The following is a 22194-nucleotide window of genomic DNA, read 5'->3' as shown; positions in this document are numbered from 1 at the left end:
TCATTGATCCGTCCTTCTTTCTGACAAACAAAACTGGAGTGCCCCAAGGAGAAACACTCGGTCTGATATATCCTTTGGCTAACAGATCTTCAAGCTGTTCTTTCAATTCTTTCAATTCAATTGGTGCCATACGATAAGGTGCTTTCGAAATTGGTTGCGTACCTGGCATCAATTCAATACTGAAGTCTACTTCTCGGAACGGAGGCAATCCTGGAATCTCGTCAGGAAAGACATCAGCAAATTCACTAACCACTGACAAATCAGCCAATTGCGGGCTAGTTTTCATCATATCTACTGCATAAATCAGAAATCCTTCTGCTCCTTTCTGCAACAAATCAGTCATAACAAGAACATATATCAAAGGAATTCTGGCTCGTGATCCCTTACCATAAAATTTCCACTCGTCAGCCATTTCCGGTCTGAACCTCACAATCTTCCGAAAACAATCAACTGTGGCTCTGTACTTCGTTAACATATTGATACCAACAATACAATCAAAATCAGATAAACCAAGAACAATACAGTCCAGTTCAATCTCATGACCCTCAAACTGCAATGTACAATTTCGTACCGACTTCACTGATATAATACCACTTCCCAAAGGTGATGAAATCGACACTACAGTAGCTAAGGGTTCAACAGGCAAATCATGTAACGCAACAAATTACTCAGATATGAATGTGTGTGATGCACCAGTATCAACTAACACATACGTAGGATAACCATAAATAAAGCAGTTACCTGCAATCATATCATCTGGTGCGGCTTGTGCTTGCTCCTCAGTCAGTGCAAACACTCGAGCTTGTTGCCTCTGCTGCTGACTCCCAGCTTGACTTCCTCCAGCACGGCTCTGTGATGATGGCTAAGGTTGGAATGAATGCACTGAGGATGCTTGCCTCTTTGGCTGTGCCAATGTTCCAGATCCACTTGTGCCCTGAGTACTTCCTGAACCTCGTTGTGGGCATACTCTCGCAAAATGACCCGATTGTTGGAAAATATGACAACTGCCAAATACTCCTTTGCACTGCTCATTGGTATGACGTCCCCCACATTTAGAACAGTAAACATCAGAAGTACCAGATTTCTGTCCACCTCTGAATTGTCTGGATCCGCTCAAACTCAAAGAGCTACTACCTGACCTCTTAAATTGTTTGATTTTTCCCTTAAAGAAAATTTTCTTACCACTACTGCTACCTCCAGCATCAAATCGAGGTGGTGGTGGATTTGTGTCTGCTCTTGCGATTGTTTCATCTCCTGTGGCACAAACTGTGCTCCTCGTTGCCTTAGTATCCCTGCTTCAGCTCCCTTTGCACGATCAAGAGCATCAGCAAAATTATTTGGTCGTCCCGAATTTACAAGAGTAAATACATCAGGATTCAAGCCATTTATAAATTGATCGGCCTGCACTTCATCACTCCCAGCGATATGTGGAGAAAACTTCAGTAGGCTGGTGAACTTTGCAACATATTATTCTATATTCATATGCCCTTATTGCAAACTCCGCTCCCTTGTCCTTTCGATAAGAAACAGGAAAGAAACGTTGATAGAAAGCAGTTTTAAATACAGTCCATATGATAACTGTACCTCGATTTTCAAACGCTCTCTTCGTCGCTACCCCCCAATTCTTTGCAAGGCCATGTAATTGATGGATTACCAGTCTCACACGACGATCATCTGTATAGTCGAGGGATTCAAATAACTGATTGATATCCTCCAGCCAATTCTTGCAATCAACAGAGTTCTCAGTTCCTTGTAATGTCGGTGGTTTGAAGGACTAAATCGTTTTAGCAGTTTTTCCATCGGATTTGCATCACCACTCATCGTATCAACAGAAGTACTAACATGTTCTAGTTCAGGTGCTGTCACTGGGACCTGTGGTACTGTCTGTGCTACATTAGTATGTTCTGGCTAATTCACAGCCAAAGTACGTCTAGTAGTCGGTGCTGGTCGGGGAGGCATATATGATAATCAAATAGATTAGTGCACAATTCATCAATATATATTTCAAACCATAATTCTGTTTCAGTCTCCCTCTGATTAGAACAATCATGCCTTCTCAAAAGATCGAGTCTGATGCAGTCTCAGTCCAACATGCTTCCAATCATATCAGATAACAGATAGCATGCAATGTCTTAAAGCTGTAAATCAATTAAGATAATAGACATGCTTCAAGAATTAATAAATTCGAATAAAAGACTCAATCTACCCCGCTCATCTAGTCTCAGTCCGAGAAACTTAGGCTTTGATACCACCTGTTGTGGGGACCTCGGGTTGCTAATCTCATCTTAGGGTAAGTAATGATTGATTAACAATTTATCAAACAATAAAGGAATATTAAAACCAAGAGCTAAATTTTGTTTTTTAAAATTCCATCACCTCGCTCGATCGGGCAAACTCACCCGATCGAGCGAGCTAAGAGTCCAAGCTCTCGGGTGGAAATCCTTTTTGGCCTCGCTCGATCGGGTGAATTCGCCCGATCGAGCGAGCCCAAAAACATGTCTCTTGGGTTTTCAAATTCACAGGCCGCGCTCGATCGGTGAAGTTCACCTGATCGAGCAGGCTCCATTTCCAGAAAATCTGCAGAATAAGTTTTTGCTGTCAAAACTTGGAACATGGCATGATTCATCATCAATCATGGATTCTAAACATGCTATAAAATCTGGAAACATGCATACATGCAAGTATTAAGTCCCTAGCATCAAACCATACGCTTATTACATCAAACTAGTCGTTCAAAAAGCGATAAAATTCACAACGACATCAATACTTATACATAAACTTCAACCAAAAATAGTGCTATGATGTTTGATGCTTCAAGACATAAAAGTTCAGCTATAACACGAGTCCACACTTGCTACATCTCTATCCCAAGCTGTCAACGACGTCTTTGACTAGCTCCTGCCCCCTCTGTTGCCATGCACACATACAAAACAAAGAAATAACCGGATAAACTCCGGCGAGAAATCATTCCCAGTATAATCGACATATATAAAGCGTTAAATAAATCATATCAATTCTATTCATAATCAACTCAACAATAGAGTAAATAAAACATATATCGATCGAGAATTGATTTATATAACGTCGTTTCCATCAAGATTCGTAACCGATCTTGATATGGATATCCATCTATCGTAGTCATTCTGGACTAGAAAATAAGGTCGCCTCCGACCTCCGCATAGAATCAATTCAATAGCATATCATATCATCATCGTAATCATATCGACTCAAATATCCACTACCTAAGATGGATCAACAACATCAAAAACAAATCAAAACAATAAACAAGTATGTGATTTTGGCGAGACAACTCAAGAAGCTTCATTCTCGAGTTTCAAATCCCTGCCTCACGATGTCGTCTTATACCTTCGTATTTTCTCGATTTTGAACGCTTCAAATCTGAAACATAACATCAAAACATTCATATCAAACTTCGTTCAAATCTATCATTTCAAATCAATTCAAAATCATTAATAGATATTCAATCAAAATCACTTCAACCACAACTTCTTCTTCTTCGGTTCGAATTCAAGTTCTTGAGTCGTTAGCCTTCAAAACTAGTCTGAAATTGAAGAATAAAAATGCTACAACATCAATAACATGTCAAAGAACATTTTGGCTCAATAATAAACTATCAAAACGGTCTCAAAACACGAATAGACGGCGTAGCGACTGAAAATCGGTAACCGAAGAAATTTCGAAACCATTTCCAACTTCAATACAATTCATACGCCTATTCAAATCAGCAAAACATCATCATAATCCTCATATCAGAAGCTATAATCATCAAATATAATCTGGAATTCATGATTAAGTACGATTAAGATAAACTCTTCAATCCGGTTTTGATATCGGAATGTATAAAACTTCAAGAACGCGTACATAACATCAATTTCTGATATCTACTAGATTTTGATCTTCAAAGCATGCCGAAATAATAAGACACTTACACTATATCTAAGCCCTCATTGCAAGGATTCCAGAACTATTTTCGGAATCGAAATCGGACAATCGGCTCAAAAGTTACGGGATTTTGAAAATCAGAAATTCAAAGAAAATGAAGATCTCGGCTTGCTCTGTTCGATTTTTCTGAAATGAAATAAGAGAGTGCACGTTTACATGCTGACAACTCAATTAATAATCGGATATATTCAATCAATATTGCAATTTAGTCCCTAAAACTTCATAAATTGCAATTCAATCCTCGGCCCTCTTTTTAATTCTATTTCAATCCTAAATAATTTAAGAATATTAGAATTTAAATCGAAACTCCAAATATTCCCAAATTAAATATGCTCGGATTAAAATTAAATTAATTCCGGATCAAATCAAATAATCCCGGGCCTTACAACATTGATGTGTTTTAGAGGTTTTTTTTTTCAAATTTTTTTGGGATAAGTGTGTTTTAGTGATAACTCTCAAAATTCCAACATGTTGGGGTGCTTTTGATCAAAGCTATATGTATATATATATATATATATATATATAATATTAAAATTTTAAATTTAATTTTCGCACAATGCATTTATATTGGAAAATGTCTGTAAATTATTTTTTTACTTTTTTTTTGTGACGAGAGAAATCTTAAATGTTTCTTCCCGAGTCCGTATCCTAGGGCTTAATGATGCGATCATGGATGGCTCGCATACGATCCGTGATGCAGAGAAAGGTAGAGATCCATTGGAGCTGCCAGAAGGTCCAATAACGAGGAGTCGAGCTAAAAAATTCAAGGAAGGGCTCAATGGGATATTTACAAGGGTAGCAATGAGCTACGAAGGTGTTACAATGCAAGGAGATCAAGTTGGGGGGTGTTGGAATGTTATTTAAGTTCTAAGAGATCAAAAGAATGAAAATTTCGAAGTTTGGACATACTACTCGTGCGCCCCAGCGGACAAAAGATGCGCCCCAGCGCGTCTGGAAATGTTTTCTCATACTAGGGAGAGAACGGTGACGAGCCCTAGCCGCCAAAAACTACTGCCCAAGAGCAAGATGTAACACCCAAAAAATTAATAACCGAATTAATTAGCAATTAAAATAATTATTGAGTTGATTAATTAATTATTATTGCTAATGAGATTTTAGTGTGTATTTTCAAAATACATGTTTCAATTAGTCAGTGAGTTAGACTATTTTTAGATATCTGGAATATTTGGCATTTTGGAATAATTATTGAGATAAAAAAAATAAAAATAATTAATTATGCCATATATTTTAATTTGAAGAAATATTGACTGAGATGACTGGTAAGAGTCTAAGTTGGACTTAGTAATTAATTTGAAAAATTATGAGTCCAATCAACTGGTCAAAGTCAATAATTTCAGAAACTGGTGTTAATAGATGTTGAGTGTCTGTATCGGAAAATATCAGATTTAGGACTAATTTTTACCAGTTGTGTATCAAATTAATTAGTTCTACACCCAAAAATATCAGGTTGCTATAAATAGAAAAACACGCACCGGAACCTAAAAAAACACGGATTATAGATTTTGCCCAATTTACCCCCAATTTTCGAATTTACTATAGCAGTCCACGTTTTTTATTTTTTCGGACGTTCACCGGAGTTCCGATCAAAAATACTAATGGTCAAGTTGTAGCTAAGATCAAGACAAATCTATTGGTATAAAGAAATCAACGATCGGACGGTTGGATCACCGAGAAAATGAGAAAGAACCGACGGGATCTGCGCAGGTACTATTCATCATCTTCTTCGCCGAGATTTTCACAATTCAAGCTTGTTTTTGTTAGTTTTTGAGTTGCTAGATGATAGAAGGTGATGTGTAGAACATTTCCCTAGCTTATTGTAACATATTTGGTGAAGAAATCGTGCAGATCGAAGCTTTTAAGCTTTGCCGGAGCCGCTCCATTTTTCTCCGATCTAGGGCGCGTCGGAGCTCCATTACGGGCGTGGCTTAGATGGTTGGAATTATCTCGTCGAACTCTACAATCCTGCCAAATTTCATAATTTTTGGACAACGTTAGAACCGCCGCCATCGCGCCGTCGCGCCGCTTCCTTCTTCTCCGATTTTTCGGTGACCTCCGACATGTTAACCATTTTTTATCGTCTTGAAGTGATAGATCCAAATATCCAAGTTTCGAGTAGAGATTCGAAACAGTGAAGTGGTGAGAACGCGATAAAGTTGAAGAATTATCGGTCAAAGTTTAACCAGAGTTGACTATGGTTCACTTTTGACTATTATGTGATTTTTCGCAGATTGGAAGCCAGTCGAGGATATTTAAAGGCAGAGATCAGCAGTTTAGGGATATGAACTTTTTCGGACTAGGAAAACTAAGGTATGAGCTGATGTTGATTTTCGAAGGGAATGAATACTCGAGCGAGTTTGAGATTCTCGAGTTCCCGTTAAAATCACATACTTGCAAGTTTATTTGATTAATTGATATTGAATGAGAATTTAGATGATTAATTGATTTTTGATATTATTTGAAAGACATGAGTCTGTCTATCTGAAATTGTTTGAAATAAGTGATGCATATATTCGATTTGAAAAGAATGAGATTGCTTATTTGAATTACATCAATGATTTTCGATATTATATTCATGAGTTTGAATATATGAATTGAATAAGATGACATCTACGATATTTTTGATGTCTTAATACATAGATTTGTCATTTTCGATTTGATTAAATTTCATTTGATTCATATGCATTCATCTTGAGCCAAATTCCTTGATTTTGAGAAGGCTGAGTTTCCCAGATTTCGAATTAGACATTTGGGAGCTATATTTGAGTGGCCTGGGTTAGTGGAGGGTACGCCTAGCGTCTGAATACTCTTTATTGTTTAGCCAAAGTCTATAGGTTTGAGATACGTGACACCACCCTGAGCGGGAGCATAGGTGCGTTAGTTGCATGATCTTGACCTCGGGATCCCAACTGATTAACCAAGATTCTTTTGATTATCTGATTTGATAATCCCGATTTTTAAGCACATGCATTTCATATTTATTTATCATCGAAGAATGTTTATGTTATGTCATGATTTTGATATACTTACTTGATATTACATGTTACGTCGTTTTTACTGGGATTTTATTTCTCACCGGAGTTATCCGGCTGTTGTCTTGTTTTGTATGTGTACTTGACAACGGGTGGGGCAGGAGCTAGTCAGAGTCGGCATGGTTAGCTCGGGATCGAATGATAGATGTTAGGCATCGATTTATAAGTCGAATAACTTTTAGAACTCGGTTATATTTTTAAGAATGCTTTTATTGTCGAATTTATTTTATTACATGTATTTTATACCCCGATTATTTTTAGAATTGATATATGTCTAAGACCGAGTTTAAAATGATATTTTCTTGTTCGAGCGAGACACTGTTAAATTTTTTTTTTGTAGATTGTCTTGGCTCATTTATTTATCGATGATTGTCTTAATATTCGAGATTTAATGATTAGAATTGAGGTCCTCACATTAAGTGGTATCAGAGCGATAAGATTATTGGAATGAAATAGAAGTTAGTGAACGGGGTAGATCGAGTCCTCTTGATTTATTTTCTTTTGCATGTGATTGATTGATTTGTTTAAATACATGAATTACATGCGAGCATGCCTTACTAATTCCAAACTATCTATTTACATGATTATGTGAATTGATTTTTTTCAAAGTATGCATTATATGAAAGAGTATCAGAACTGAATTCGAGATGAGGATTTTAACACTCATGCGATTACATGAGTATGATGATTAGAGGATGATCGAAACTGAGATGATAATTTTGATATTCCGAGAATTGTGCTTATGTGAATATTTGAGATAATTGTGAAAACAATATGGTTGAGATAGCTAGCAAATCAGATTTGATTTGTGATGAAAGACTGCTTGATTCGGAGGATTGGGATTATGATAAGAAGTTTAGGTTTATGAATTGTTGAGTAGGATTAGATTACAGGTGAGATTTTATTTATGATATTCTGAATTGTTATATCTTTGTCATTATCAAGTGTATCTTCCTGTTGAGCAAAGAATTGTATGCTCTCGAAATTGAGAATCAGTATTGATGAAAAATGAGATGATCTAGAATATGATTATATGATGTTTGTTCTTGAGGATATTGAATTAAAAACCACTCGAAGTTTATTGTGGCTTAGATTGATCGAGGTAAGAGTTGATATTTTAATTCTTAGCAATGATTGAGTTGATTCATATCAGATGAACCTCAAGACAAAACAAAGATAGAAACTCGATCTTAAGAATTTCATAATTTCAGAATGAAATCAGATTGGATCAGTGATGTAAGTGATTGGTAAGAATCCTCGAGGTAAGAATTCTATTGATCTTGACTCGTCGATGTGAAGAATGTGGTGTAAGTTTTGAGAGAGTGTTGTATAATACTCTGAGATCAAAACTAGATGTTTCTAAATGCCCATTCTGAGTTGATGTTTAAGATTATGGCATTATGAGATTGATATACGAATGAACAAATTGTATCTGATTAATTGGATCTAAGATGATTAGATTTTGGTAATAGATTGAATTTATCGGGAATTGATCTAAGTATGCATTACTTTTGGAAGATGTTTGTTATTTTCAGTAGGTCATCATTCTTGTGCTAAAATTTTGGGATAAGAATGATTAATGAAATATTTCGAGAATTCTATTAGATCCCAATCGATTGTATTGAGTACTTATTGATTTATCCGATATTGTCCGTTGTGAATGATGATTTGACTTGGGACTTAAGAGAACATGTATGAATTATATAAATTGAATTGATTCGAGAAGTTATTGTAATTGAAATGATGGAAAAGTTATGATTTGAGAATTATTGAGGAAAAACTTTTTTCCTTTAGAATAAGAGGTTGAATTAATGCTTTTGGGATAATATCGAATTCAGTTACAGTTGAGCCTTCCTTCGATTAATCTGAAAATAATTGAATCTTATTGTAGTTATGCATCTTTGATTCGCATAACATTGAATTCGATGAATATTACCTTTTGGTATCGATTGTTCTTCGAGTATGAATTTAAAAATTCATATTTCTTGGCATTTTAATTCTAATTCTGGACATTGATATTGATTCGGGTGAATTTCGATTATCTGATTTCTTGGTGATCTAGATTAATTGTTGCGACATTCGAATATGCCTTAGAACTGAGTCCTTATCGACGAGTACGTGCGGATTCCTCGTTATTGAGGCCACGTTGGCCACCATGATTTTGGTTTGTCTTGATGATGGGCATTATGTCGTACCTGTTGATGAGTGATTACTTGATTTGATATTGATTGATTGGCTCGTTTTTCTTGTTCTTCGAGCCTGATTTAAAGTATTCACATGATTTCGAAAATGCAAGTGAGTTGTTTTCACTTAGCAGAAATTTGTTGTCCAGAATTCCTTCTATTTGATAATCATGACTTGAACGATTTTCTTTGATATTAATTTGATTCTGACGAGTCATCGATTATTCGATATATATCTTCATTATATACGATTTGGTTGGCTCGTAACAAATAGGGATTGATAGAACTATTAGAATTTATTGTTGGACCGATATCGGATGCAACTTAAGTTCGAATATCATTACATTTTTTGGCACCTTGGATGAAACCTTGGATCAAAATTGCAGTGGATTCGAATAAATGATTTTTGATGATATTGAATTAGTTTAGCGAACCCTTCAGATTCTGTAACGCCCCAAAATTAGCCTAACCGAGATTTTAGGAGATTAAGATTGATAATCAGAGATTAAGAAATTTGAGGATTTAATTGATATTCGATAAGGGGCTGAATTGCAATTTTTGGAGAATTCAGGGACCAAAGTGCAAAAATGGGATTTTATATATTATCTTGGACTTGGTTGACTTGGTCTTCATTTCCTTCTTCTTCTTCTTCCTTCTCTCTCTCTCGACCGTTCCCTCCATTGAAAACTTCCAAGCTCCTCTTTGATGTTCCAGATTTCATTCCGTGCTCGATCTGTCCGTTAGAAATTCAATCTGAAGCATAATTGCAATTCACGGCTTAGAAGGCTCCATTATACCGTAAGTTTTTCTTCGATCAGATTTACTCCGATTTTTAAATGTCGTTAGAATTGGATGAAATTTGGATATAGCGTGCTCGAGCTAGCATAGATCGTGTATTCGAAGTCGGATAAAAAAAAAATAACGTCGTTTGTATTTGTTTTGAATTTTTAGGCATTAATTCAAAATTTGAGATTTTGAGATTTTTTGGAATTGAGTTGAATTGGATGAGTTTTTGTTGAATTGAGTTGTTTAGATTGGTATATTTCTGTCTGTGATTTCGGATAGTTGAACTTATAGTCGTTATGCCTCCGGTTTGAGATTTTCGGATTTGGGAGTTTAAATTTGAACCTTTGAATGGTTTTGAATTGAATGAATTGATATTGGATTGTTTTATATCTCCGTACAGATTTTACTGATGATCGTGGAGTTCAAAATTGGCAGAATTCGAATTGTTGAAGAATTTATCGAGTTTTGGTATCGAGTTGATCTCATTCTTGGAATTGAGTTGAATGACTATTGATTGGAATTCTTGTTATTGTAGCTTGATCAAGATTGGAAGCTACTTCGAATCAAGAAATGTATAAGACAACATTGGATGGAATAGGACGATTAACTCGAATCCGCATTGATTCGAGTGTCCTAGAGAAATCACATACTTGCAGGTCTATGTGAATTACTTGAATTACATGATTGAATGTTTTAGTTTTTCATATGCATTCATATTGAGCCGAACGATTCGTTTAATTTGAATTAGACGATCTGGGGATTATAGTCGAGTGACACTGGTAGGCGATTTACCACTGTAAGGTCCTGAAATTAATTATTTTCGTGATCAGCAAATTTGATTATTATTTATTATGAGATTTAAATTTATGGGAATTAATTGAGCCGGTATTGAATTAATTGAGTTTGGAGTTTCAGGGACCGATTTGCTAATATTCCGGTTGACTATTCAACTGGGGAGTATTATATTATTTGTTATACAAATATCTATCCTATCACCTATTCCTCTCTCCTATCCTTCTCCTCTCCTCCCATCCTCACGCTAGAACCGAGAGAAGCCATGGCTACTCTTCAAGCTTTTTCTTTTTTCTGATTCGTACGATCCGACCGTCAGATTTTCGATTCGAGTTGAGATTCACGATCACCGCAACGAGGGCGTCGTTTTGCCATAAGTTTTTCTACGATCTCTTGAACTTTTTTTTTGATGGGTTGTTGGAATTTGATGATTCTCGAGTATGTTGTTCTTGAGTTAGCATAAACTGTGTATTCAAAGTCGGTTCGAAAAAAGAACGAAGTTTGGATTTTATATGATTTTTGGATCATGAATTCGAAAAATGGGTTTTGTGATTATGGTTGGATTTGGTTGTTTTTGTTGGATTGGAAGATGGTTTGAGTTGTGTAGATGATGATTATTGATTGAGATTTTTGGTTTGACCGTTTATAGCCGTTATGTCGTCAAAATCGAGTTTTGGACTATTGGTTATATTATTTCGGTTTGATTTCTGGGTTTGTTTGAGTTAATGGATTGATGTGGAATCCGTATTTCACATTTTTAGAGTTGTTTGAAAGATTTGGGTGTGGAACGAACTGGGGATTTGAACCAATTAAAGTCAAAGAACGGTATAGTATTGAACTTCTTGAGATGGTTCGACTTGATTTGATTCGATAATTGATTGAGTTAATTGTTATTTTCAGATTTGAATCACCGATGAACTTGGAAAGGTAAAAGACGACATTGAATTGAATGGGGTTGAATACTCGAGTTCGATTGATTCCCGAGTCCCAAAAATCACATACTGCATGTTAATTTGTTGGTGTAAGCTTGATTGATTTACCTTGTTTACACTTGCATTCATATTGAGCCGAATATTTGATTCATTTTGAAATTAGACGATTTAGGGATCTATATTGAAGTGGCCTTGGATTTCGAGTTTTTCCAAGTGCTAGAATACTTCTTATAGTTGCTTTGAAGTCTAGGGTTGAGTTGTGCGACATCCACCCCGAATGGGAGTGTCGGTGGGTTGTTCGTAATGACTTGACTCCGGGATCCCAACCGAGTACCGATTGATATTTCGATTATCTGACTTGATAATCCCGTGTTTTGAAGTCATGCATACATCCACTCTCATTTTGAATTATTGATGATCGTTACATTTTAATATGAGATGTTTAATTGCTATTGTATGCCTGTATCTTTTACTTGGAAATTATATTTCTAATCGGGTTATCCGTCTATTGTTTTTGTTTGTATGTGTACTTGACAACAGGGGGATCAGGAGCCAGACCGAGTCGTCTGGGCGAGCGCGGGGTCTTCCGCCGGGCATTGATGAGCAAGCCCGCACGCGCGAGATGAAGATCTCGCACGAGCGCGGGGTCTTTTTTTTTAAAAAAAATAAATTTTATTCGAGTTCTCTGCCTTCAGTGTTCTATTGTGTTAATTATTTGAGACTAGACGATTAGAAAACGGGGTCTCACATTAAGTGGTATCAGAGCGATAAGATTCTTGAAATTGAACTAGAGTGAGCAGGGTAGATCGAGTCCGCATGAATTGAATTCTCGCATGTGATTGATTTATTTAAAATGATTATTTTAAATACGTGCGAGCATGCTTTATTGATTCTTGAATTAATTGATTTACATGAATTGTGATTTAAATTATAAAGAATGAATTACGTGATACATAATTGTATTTGTGCTATCATCTGTTTTCGAATGTCCTTGAGATTCATGAGTACTCAGAGCAGAGTTTTTGGGCACCGAAGTTATGGGATTGAGATTGTGATTGAGATATTGTGTCCTAACCCTTTGATACCAGATGACACCTCGACGATCTGTGTGAAGGAATCAACCACACTTGGTTCCTCCTTCTAGAGAGAATCTGCCGCCAATAGTAACTCCTCTGAATGATCAGGGTAGTACGGGAGTAGATCAGATGGATGCTACCACAACCCCTATGGAAACTCTGTTGGCGAGATTTTGGTCGTTCCGACCGCCTACCTTGACGGGTACCGAGAACTCCGTTGATTGTGAAATTTGGCTAGAGGACATTGATCAACTCTTTGATTGCCTCGACTATACCGATGACCGCAGAATCAGGTTAGTCATTTACCAGCTACAGGGTGTTGCTAAGAATTGGTGGACTACAACCAAGAGAGAAAATGAGAATCGAGGCACCACTGTCACTTGGAGTTTGTTCAAGACTTAGTTCTATAAGAGATTCTTTCCTGTTTCGTACCGAAAGGAAAAGGGTTCCTAATTTGAGAATTTGAAGCAAGGGAACTTGAGTATCGAAGATTATGTGAGCAAGTTTGACAGTCTCTTGAGGTTCGCACCTCACATCGCAGACAACGAAGAAGCCAAGGCTGATCATTTCATCAACGGCTTGAATCCTGAGATTTTCACTTTGGTCAATACCGGGAGACCCAATAACTATGCAAATGCTATGGATTAGGCAAAGGGAGCCAAAGCCGGACTTTTGATGCAGCGAGGAAATCAGTTAGCTCCTCAGCAGCAACAGAGATCTTTTCAGAATCAGCCGGTTCAGTTTCAGACTCAGAAGTCTCAGTATCAGTACCAACCTCCTCAGTAGTCGAATCAGTCTTAGAGGGTTTAGGGAGGTAACAGTAGAAAAAACAGACGAGATCATTATCGACCGAAAGGGAAGCAGTTTAAGAATTCTGGGAGCAGTTCATCGAGTTCCATTGGCTCTAAACAGTTCAGTTCTGTGCAGAATTCAGGGTTTTCAGGAGCATCGCGCCATAAGTGTGGAGGCCGTCACCCAAGTGATCAGTGTCGAGGCGTGTTTGGTAGTTGTAATATCTGCCAGCAGCCGGGTCACTTTGTTAGAGTCTGTCCTCAGTGGGGATCCGATAGAGCTCCGAGCGGCAGTTCTTCTCGACCGTCAGCTCAGCCCAAGAGATCAGTTTTTGCAGTCCATTCTTTTCAGCCCCAGCAGCAGTCTTGTCAGGGAGGTAATCAGAATCAAAACCAACCTCCTCGACAGCAGGCGAGGGTGTTTGCTTTGACAGAGGATCAGACCAATGCATCTCCGAATTATGTGATAGCAGGTAACTGTTCGATTTTTGGTTATACTGCATATGTTCTGATTGATACGGGTGCTTCTCACTGTTTTATTTCTGAAAGATTTGTCGTGATGCATGATTTAATTGCTGAGCCTTTATCTGATGTTGTTTATATTACTTCACTTTTGGGTGGAGAAACTGTTTCGATGAGATTGGTCCGAAATTGTGTGATAGAGTCCGAGGGGAATTCGATTGAGATAAACTGCATTGTACTTGGACTATCTGATTTTGACTGTATTTTCGGGATTGATGCTTTGACCAAGTATAGGGCGACAGTATATTGCTTTCAGAAAGTGGTCCGATTCAGACCTGATATGGCAAACGAGTGGAAGTTTTTCGGTAAGGGTTCTTGATCCAGAATTCCTTTGATTTCTGTATTATCCATGCCTCGTTTGCTACAGAGAGGGGTAGAAGGATTTCTGATTTATGCAGTGGATGTTCACAGGTCTAGTCCTGAGTTGACTGAGATACCAGTGGTTAGCGAGTTTCCAGATGTATTTCTAGACGAGATTCCGGGTTTTCTGCCTATTCGAGAGATCGAATTTAACATTGAACTTGCACCAGGTACTCAGCCTATTTCAAAAGCGCCTTACCGAATGGATCCGTTAGAATTGAAGGAGTTGAAGGAGCAGTTAGAATATTTGATTGCCAAGGGATACATCCAACCTAGCGTATCGCCTTGGGGTGCTCCAGTGCTTTTCGTGAGGAAGAAAGACGGTTCTATGCAACTCTGCATCAACTACCGCCAGTTGAATAAATCGATGGTCAAGAACAAGTATCCTCTACCTAGAATTGACGACCTTTTTGATCAACTGCAGGGTTCTTCAGTGTATTCAAAGATAGATCTGAGATCAGAGTATCATCAACTGAGAGTTCGCGACGAGGATGCGCCTAAGACAGCCTTCAGAATCAGATATGGGCATTTCGAGTTTATAGTCATGCCGTTCGGTTTGACCAATGCTCCAGCAATTTTTATGGATCTGATGAATCGTATCTTTCAGCGGTATTTATATGAGTTTGTCATTATCTTCATTGATGATATTCTAATCTATTAGAAGAACCATCCTGACCATGCCGAGCATTTGAGGATTGTATTGCAGATTTTGCGAGCCGAACAGTTGTATGCTAAGCTATCAAAGTGCGAGTTCTGGTTGGACCGAGTTGTTTCTCTAGGCCACATTGTATCGGAAGATGGAATTGTTGTGGACCCCAGTAAGATCGAAGCAGTCATGAATTAGCCGAGACCGACATCAGTGCCAAAAATCCGAAGCTTTATGGGTTTAGCGGGGTATTATCGCCGATTTATCGAGGGTTTTTCTTCCATTGCAAAGTCGATTACCCAGTTGACCCAGAAGAATGCACCGTTTGTTTGGTCCGAGGAGTGCAAGGCCAAATTTATTGAACTGAAGAAGAGGTTGACCAACACACCAATCTTATCTATTCCATCAGGTACGGGAGGTTTTTCCGTTTACTGAGATGCCTCTCATCGTGGTCTTGGAGTGCAAGGTTCGAATCCTGGGGAGGGCAAAAACTCCCCACCAGGGGGGAGAAGATCATGAGAGCAAGAATGAATTGGGCCAGCCCAGTTCATTACACATGGCCTTTTCCAGTTTAACATTCCCTATAGTGCATGGGATAGAAAACATACCAGGATCCTTGCATTTGGCAGCAATTTTCTTTGGATCACAGCGGATAATTCTCACCTAACTCCACCTTCTGACATCCCTTCAATGTCTGTTTCCTATTTGTTGTGCACAATTCCTTCAAAAACTTTGCATATCAAGGTACCTGCTTAATAGCATCTAGCAATGGAATGTTTACCTCATATCTACAAAAAGTTTCATAGAGTTCCTTAATCCCTTCATCTTTTCTAGACTCTTTAAGTGCTAAGGAAAAAGGGGCAATAGACTTATATTCAGAAAGAAGAGGAAACTTACCTTTTGGTGCTTCTTTCTGAGTTGCTTCTTTATCATCCACTTGTGGCCCTTCCTTTTGATCCTTCTTGGACGAAGCATCAATTTCCTTTTCCTTAACTTTCAATTCTTTCCCATTCCTTAGAGTGATGGCACTTGCATTCTCTCTTGGGTTTCGAATTGTTTGGGATGGCAAAGCGTTGGAATGATGTGCTTCCAACTTGTTGATTGCAGTGGCGAGCTATTCCATATGGTTATTAAAGTTTTGGATGCTTGCTCGGGTTTCCAGTTGGAAAGTTAGAGTATTAGTTGCAAGATCCTTAACTATATTTTCGAGAAACTCACCTGGTGCTAGAATCTGAGGACGCTGCTGGTGTGGAGGATACAGTGGCCTATAAGCTTGATTATGCGGTTGTGCCTGAGGTCCAGGTTGATTCTCCTGAGGATTTCCGTATCTAAGATTTGGATGATCCTTCCAACCAGGATTGTATGTGTTGGAATACGGATCATAATTCCGCTGTGGTGGTCCAGGAAATCCACCAGTAGAATTCATCTGTTCCATTGAATCCTCTTGAAGTGTGGGACACATGTCAGTAGCATGTCCCACTGCAGCACAAATTCCACATGCCTTGGTAGTTTGTCCATTCCCTACAGCCATTTGACGCACAAAAGACATCAGTTCAATCAGTTGTTGCTCAAGAGAAGAGACATTTACCTCATTATTTTTCTTTGGTGCATGATCAATTCTGTTGATGCCAAATTGCTGAGAATTGGCAGCCATATTCTCGATAAAGTTCCTTGCTTGTACTGGAGTTTTATCCACAAAAACTCCTCCACTGGCCGCATCTAACATACTCTTGTCATGAGGTAACAAACCTTCATAGCAATATTGAATTAACAAGTTTTCACTTATCTGATTTTGCGGACAACTAGCACACAACGTTTTGAACCGCTCCCAGTATTCATGAAGTGATTCCCCTGTAAATTGTTTTATTTTTCCAGGAAGATCCTCTTCATCTCAGTCCAGGTCATAATGTATCCAGAGGGTAAATAATACAGCCAATCCTTAGCAGCACTCTTCAAAGAGAAAGGAAAGGCTCTGAGTTGGATCTGCTCATCTGTCACTCCATGAGGTTTCATGCTTGTGCATACCACATGGAATTCCATCAAATGCTTGTAAGGATCCTCACCTGTGAGACCATGAAAAGAAGGTAGTAAGTGAATTAGTCTAGATTTAAGCTCAAATGTAGCATTATTTTCAGAGTAGGAAAATTAATTCATAAAGGCTATTGATTTGGATCAGGAGTGCCCAATTGTATCAGGCTCAGATTTGCGTTTTCTGCCATCTCTTGCTCAGGAATTTCAGTTCGAATCTCGTCCTCTTCCTGTCTCCTACGAGCTTCTCTACTTCGCTTGTGCAAAGTTTTTTCAATCTCTAGGTCGTAAGGGAATTCTTCTTCAGAAGAGTCACCTGAAAGATGAACGACAGAGAAAAACTAGAAACAAAGAAAAGAAATGAGAGTGAGATTAAACAAAATAAAAAAACACAATAAATTAAACACCCTCCCCGGCAGCGGCGCCAAAATTTGGTAACGCTAAGTCGTGTCACGCCCAAATTACCCAACTCAAATCAGATAAACAAAATATGCAGTAATGCGAGTAGGGATCGTTTCCACGAGAAAAGTGAAATTTAGTGTGTTCTAAAATAAAATAAAGGGGGTTTGAGTTTTGTAAATTAACTACTAAAAATTAAGCAATTTAAAATGAAATCTTATCACTAACATGCAAGATTAAATTATAACAAAGAAATCAATGAGAAACAAGCCTTGGTATCGGTCGACTACACCCTTGAAATTTTTCATTCGATCATCGATTACCTAAAAATAACTAATTATATCAAATATTCATCATTGAAAATTAAATTCCTGTTTCACCTTAATTTTAGTTAACTAGACACAAGCATTCTAAATTAAACCTTACCAATGAATTAACCCAATACAAGCGATTAGATTTAAATCCACGATAGCATGCAAACTAGTGAAACTGACGAATCTAGACAACACATACACAAGCGGATATATTTAATCTAGTCAATTGTTGTTCCTACAATTTAATAAATTCACAAGCGAATCATATCAATCGTAGTTGCTTCGCAAATTAGTTGATTCAAACAATTACAAATTTGAATTCTAATTTAGCAGTAGATTGTATAGTGAAATCCTAGGTGATCAATTAAAAAATCTCACATACAAGCATGAAATAAATCAAAACAACTTTTGATACTCAATAAAAATTAAACACTGAAAATTTGAATCTCACAAATAAACAAAATCAAGGGCTTGTCTTCCTCAACCAAATTCTAGAAACTAGCCACAACGATTCATAAAAACGAAAGAAAAATCAAAAGAAGAGAAGAAATCTTAAGAAAGGATGAATAAAAACCTATCCGCCAAGGAATACTTGGTGTTCTAAGCGTTCAAAGTATGATAATAGATCTATCAAAATGGAATAAAGACTTAATAATAGACTAGAGTCCTAAATGAAAGAGTTTCCAAAATTAAAAACTTCTTCCCGAATAGCCCGTCTCGCTCGATCCGTAAAGTTTGACGGATCGAGCGAGAAATTCTCTGTCTCGATTTGTCCACCTTTCTTCATATGGCCGCTCGATCGGTAAAACTTGACGGATCGAGCGGACAAAGTTCTGTCCTCAAATATTCTTTGCTTCCACTCCCTCGCTCGATCGGTAGACTTGGACGGATCAAGCCATGAAAGTTCTGTCTTCTTTGCTTCCACTCCCTCGCTCGATCGATAGACTTGGACGGATTGAGACATGAAAGTTCTGTCCAAATGTTCTTCAAATTGCCACTTCCTACAAGATAAACTGGGAAATATGTAATGAAGACACGATAAATGAAATACGAACAAAATACTAAATTAAAACACACAAATGCATGCAAAACAACAACAGAATGATGCTAAAATATGCAAGACAAACACAACTATCAATCTTATTAGTGTAAATCTAGGAGTTCCATTTTAGGCAGTGATAAGTCCTAACTTGGATCGGATGTATTACAAGACGTTGTAATAGCCAAAGTCTTCTAGTGTATCATTTCCATGAGGAAGAAGGGGTGACGTAGGAGATTGAACTCCGAACATCCATAAATAATTCTGTGCACATTTACACTACTGCATCACATCATATTTTCACTATTGTCACCTAGCATAGCGAGAGACATTTTCCGCACTACTTTAGTAGCTCTTATTTATCTAGGAAGTTGAGAAAATTTGGTTAAGTGAATTCACATTTGCTTAATCTTATCGTGTTAAAGCATAAACTTATTAGAGTGTGTATTCACCCCCTCTCTACACACACTACCGATTCCTAACAAGTGATATCAGAGAGGGTTCTTTCTCAGCTGCTGATATTTACTCATCATGACTTCTCTAAATAAAATTCTTATGTTTTCTAAAGAAGATTATGATGATTGGAAAATACGTATGCAAGCACACCTTTCTGCTCAAGATGATGATATGTGGTATGTTATCACTAATGGCCCAATTAAGTTTCTCAAAGTCAATACAGCTATAGCCATTTCAGGAGGTGAACCACAGATGGTTGAAAAACCCAGAGTAGAATGGAGCACCGAAGACAAAAAGAAAGCAAATCTTGACAATGTAGCCAAAGATATTTTATACAAAACCTTGGAAAAAAACATGTTTAGCAAGATCAAGACGTGTTCTACTGCTAAAGAAATCTGGGAGAAACTCACTCAACTGTGCGAGGGCAATGACCAAACCAAGGAGAACAAACTCACAGTAGCCATTCAGAAATTTGAAAATTCCAAGATGAAACCAGGAGAAACCATGGCTGAGTTTGACGAAAGATTTAGTAACATTATTTGTGAACTTATATCCCTTGGTAAAATATATACTAATCGTGAAATTGCTTTTAAGGTTATGCGTGCACTATCCAGATAGTGGGATGTCAAGACTATAGCCATGAGGGAATCAAAAGCTCTAAGAAAACTAGAACTTCATGATTTGTTTGTTTATCTCAAGGCCTACGAGTTTGAACTCGGAATATGAATTTAAGAAGAACCATCTGCTTCTAATCCTACCAAAGCAATGAACTCAAATTCTTTACCTCAACCGACTGAGGAAGCATCAGCAAAGAAAACAGCTGAGCAAATGAGCAGTGAAGCAATGTCTCTCTTAATTAAGAAATTTGGTATGTTTATGCGTAAGAATCAAACAAAGTTTAATAAACCTTATTACAAACAAGAACATACAGATAATGGCCCCTCGTGCTTTAACTGTGGCAAGAAAGGCCACTTCGTTGCAAATTGCACTAAGCCTAAGAACGAAGAAAAGAAATAGTTTTATGAGAAGAAGAAAGGAAAATAAGGAAGAAGAATGTTCAAAAAAAAGATAGAGCAAAGAGTACTAGTTGCAGACGAAGGAAAAATCAAGTGGGCAGAAACTGAATCTGAATCATCGGATTCAAACAGCTCATCCGAAGAAAGTGAGGAGGAACAAGTCCAGTGTCTTATGGCCAACTCTTAAAATGGAGAAGATCATACTGAGTTATTTGACTTTAATTCTTCTGAATTTACACATTAGGACCTTGTTCAAGCACTTAATGACATGGTCATAGAGTATCAGAAGCTTTCTGTATCATTCAAGGAAGTGAGCAAAAAAAGCAAGTCTTATTCATAAGTCGAGAGAATCTAGCTGTTTACAGCGAAAGGAACTTGATAGTCTAAAGAAAAAACTAAACCTGCTAGCAGCTGATAATGATGACATGAAACGTGTACTCCAAGATACTTTGAGTGAAAATCAAAAGTTTCTTATAACAATCAACTCTTGGAATAATTCTTCTACCTCGTTAGGTAAGATACATGAGAACCAGAAACAGGCAGGTGACAAAACCGGCCTTGGATATGGTTCAAATGATTTCACTCTTACTGAGGAAAGTACTCAATCGTATCCAAGTAAGAAAAATCCTAATTCCATAAGATTTGTTCGATTTAGTACGATATATGAACACAATGAGCCTAAGATCAATGATGGATAACCAATACGTTATGAGAACAAGGCTAAGCATAGAGGGCTGGGATATGTGGAACCTCGAAATCCAGGGAAAGGAGAAACATGGGTCAAACCTAGACTGAATGAACAAAGAAAGGGAAACCAATCTAATTTTAAACAGTCAACGTTTGAACCAAGTCAATCTAAGTACAGGAATCTTCAGGTGAAACAGAAACGATACTTCAAATTCATGCTTGTTCAAAAGCGGTACAGACTGAAAAAAAAATATCACAAGTTCAAACAACACACAGTAGTATCTAGACCACACACAATCAGACATCAGGCACCTTGACCGATTCACTTTTTGGATGCACACACGGGTAAACCCAACAGGGTAATTCAGGTGTGTATCCCGAAAGGACTAATCCAGTTTGGACCCAAATAGATAAGGGTACCATATTCATATTCTATTTTTGCAGGTACTATCAATGAAATCAGTTGGGAGAAACAATATAGTAGAAAAGACAACATGGTATCTCGACAGTGGATGCTCCAGGAACATGACTGGAAATAAAGAATTTGTTAGAACCTAATTGGGGGGGGGGGGGGGGGGGGGTTTAGGTTCTTTGGCAACTTTAGCAATTTAAAGCGATTATACTAAACGCAAGCGGAAGACTAGTAAAGAAATCAAATATAAAGCGGTAAATAAATGCGTAAAGTAAATAAAGCAGTAAAAGAGAGATATGAATTGTTTATGGAAGTTCGACGATAAATCGTCTACGTCTCCCCTTCTTGGTTAAGTACGATTAACCAAGGATCCACTAGCACTCGAACACTTGGCCTTGATGGCTCCAAGGATAGCCTTTACAACTCAACACGATCACCGCGCCGATACAACTCGAACACTTGGCCTTAATGGCTCCAAGGATAGCCTCAACAAAAACACTTGGCTTCACACTCAAGTGTTTACAACAATCTAACAATACACTTGGCTTCACACTAAGTGTTTACAACAATAGCACAACCAACTCACAAACTATTTTCACAAATAACTCTCAAATATTGATTGAGCACTTTGGTAGAGAGAATATTGCTTGCAAATGAGAGAAGAAATGAGTTGGGATGTCTCTAAATGGTCTTGGCAAGCCTCTATTTATAGTTGGCAAAGATTTGAATTTGAATTTGTGTG

This window comes from Henckelia pumila, chromosome 1, assembly GCF_033568475.1.
Source record: "Henckelia pumila isolate YLH828 chromosome 1, ASM3356847v2, whole genome shotgun sequence".
Taxonomy (NCBI): domain Eukaryota; kingdom Viridiplantae; phylum Streptophyta; class Magnoliopsida; order Lamiales; family Gesneriaceae; genus Henckelia; species Henckelia pumila.
Note: the sequence above shows the minus strand (reverse complement) of the source record.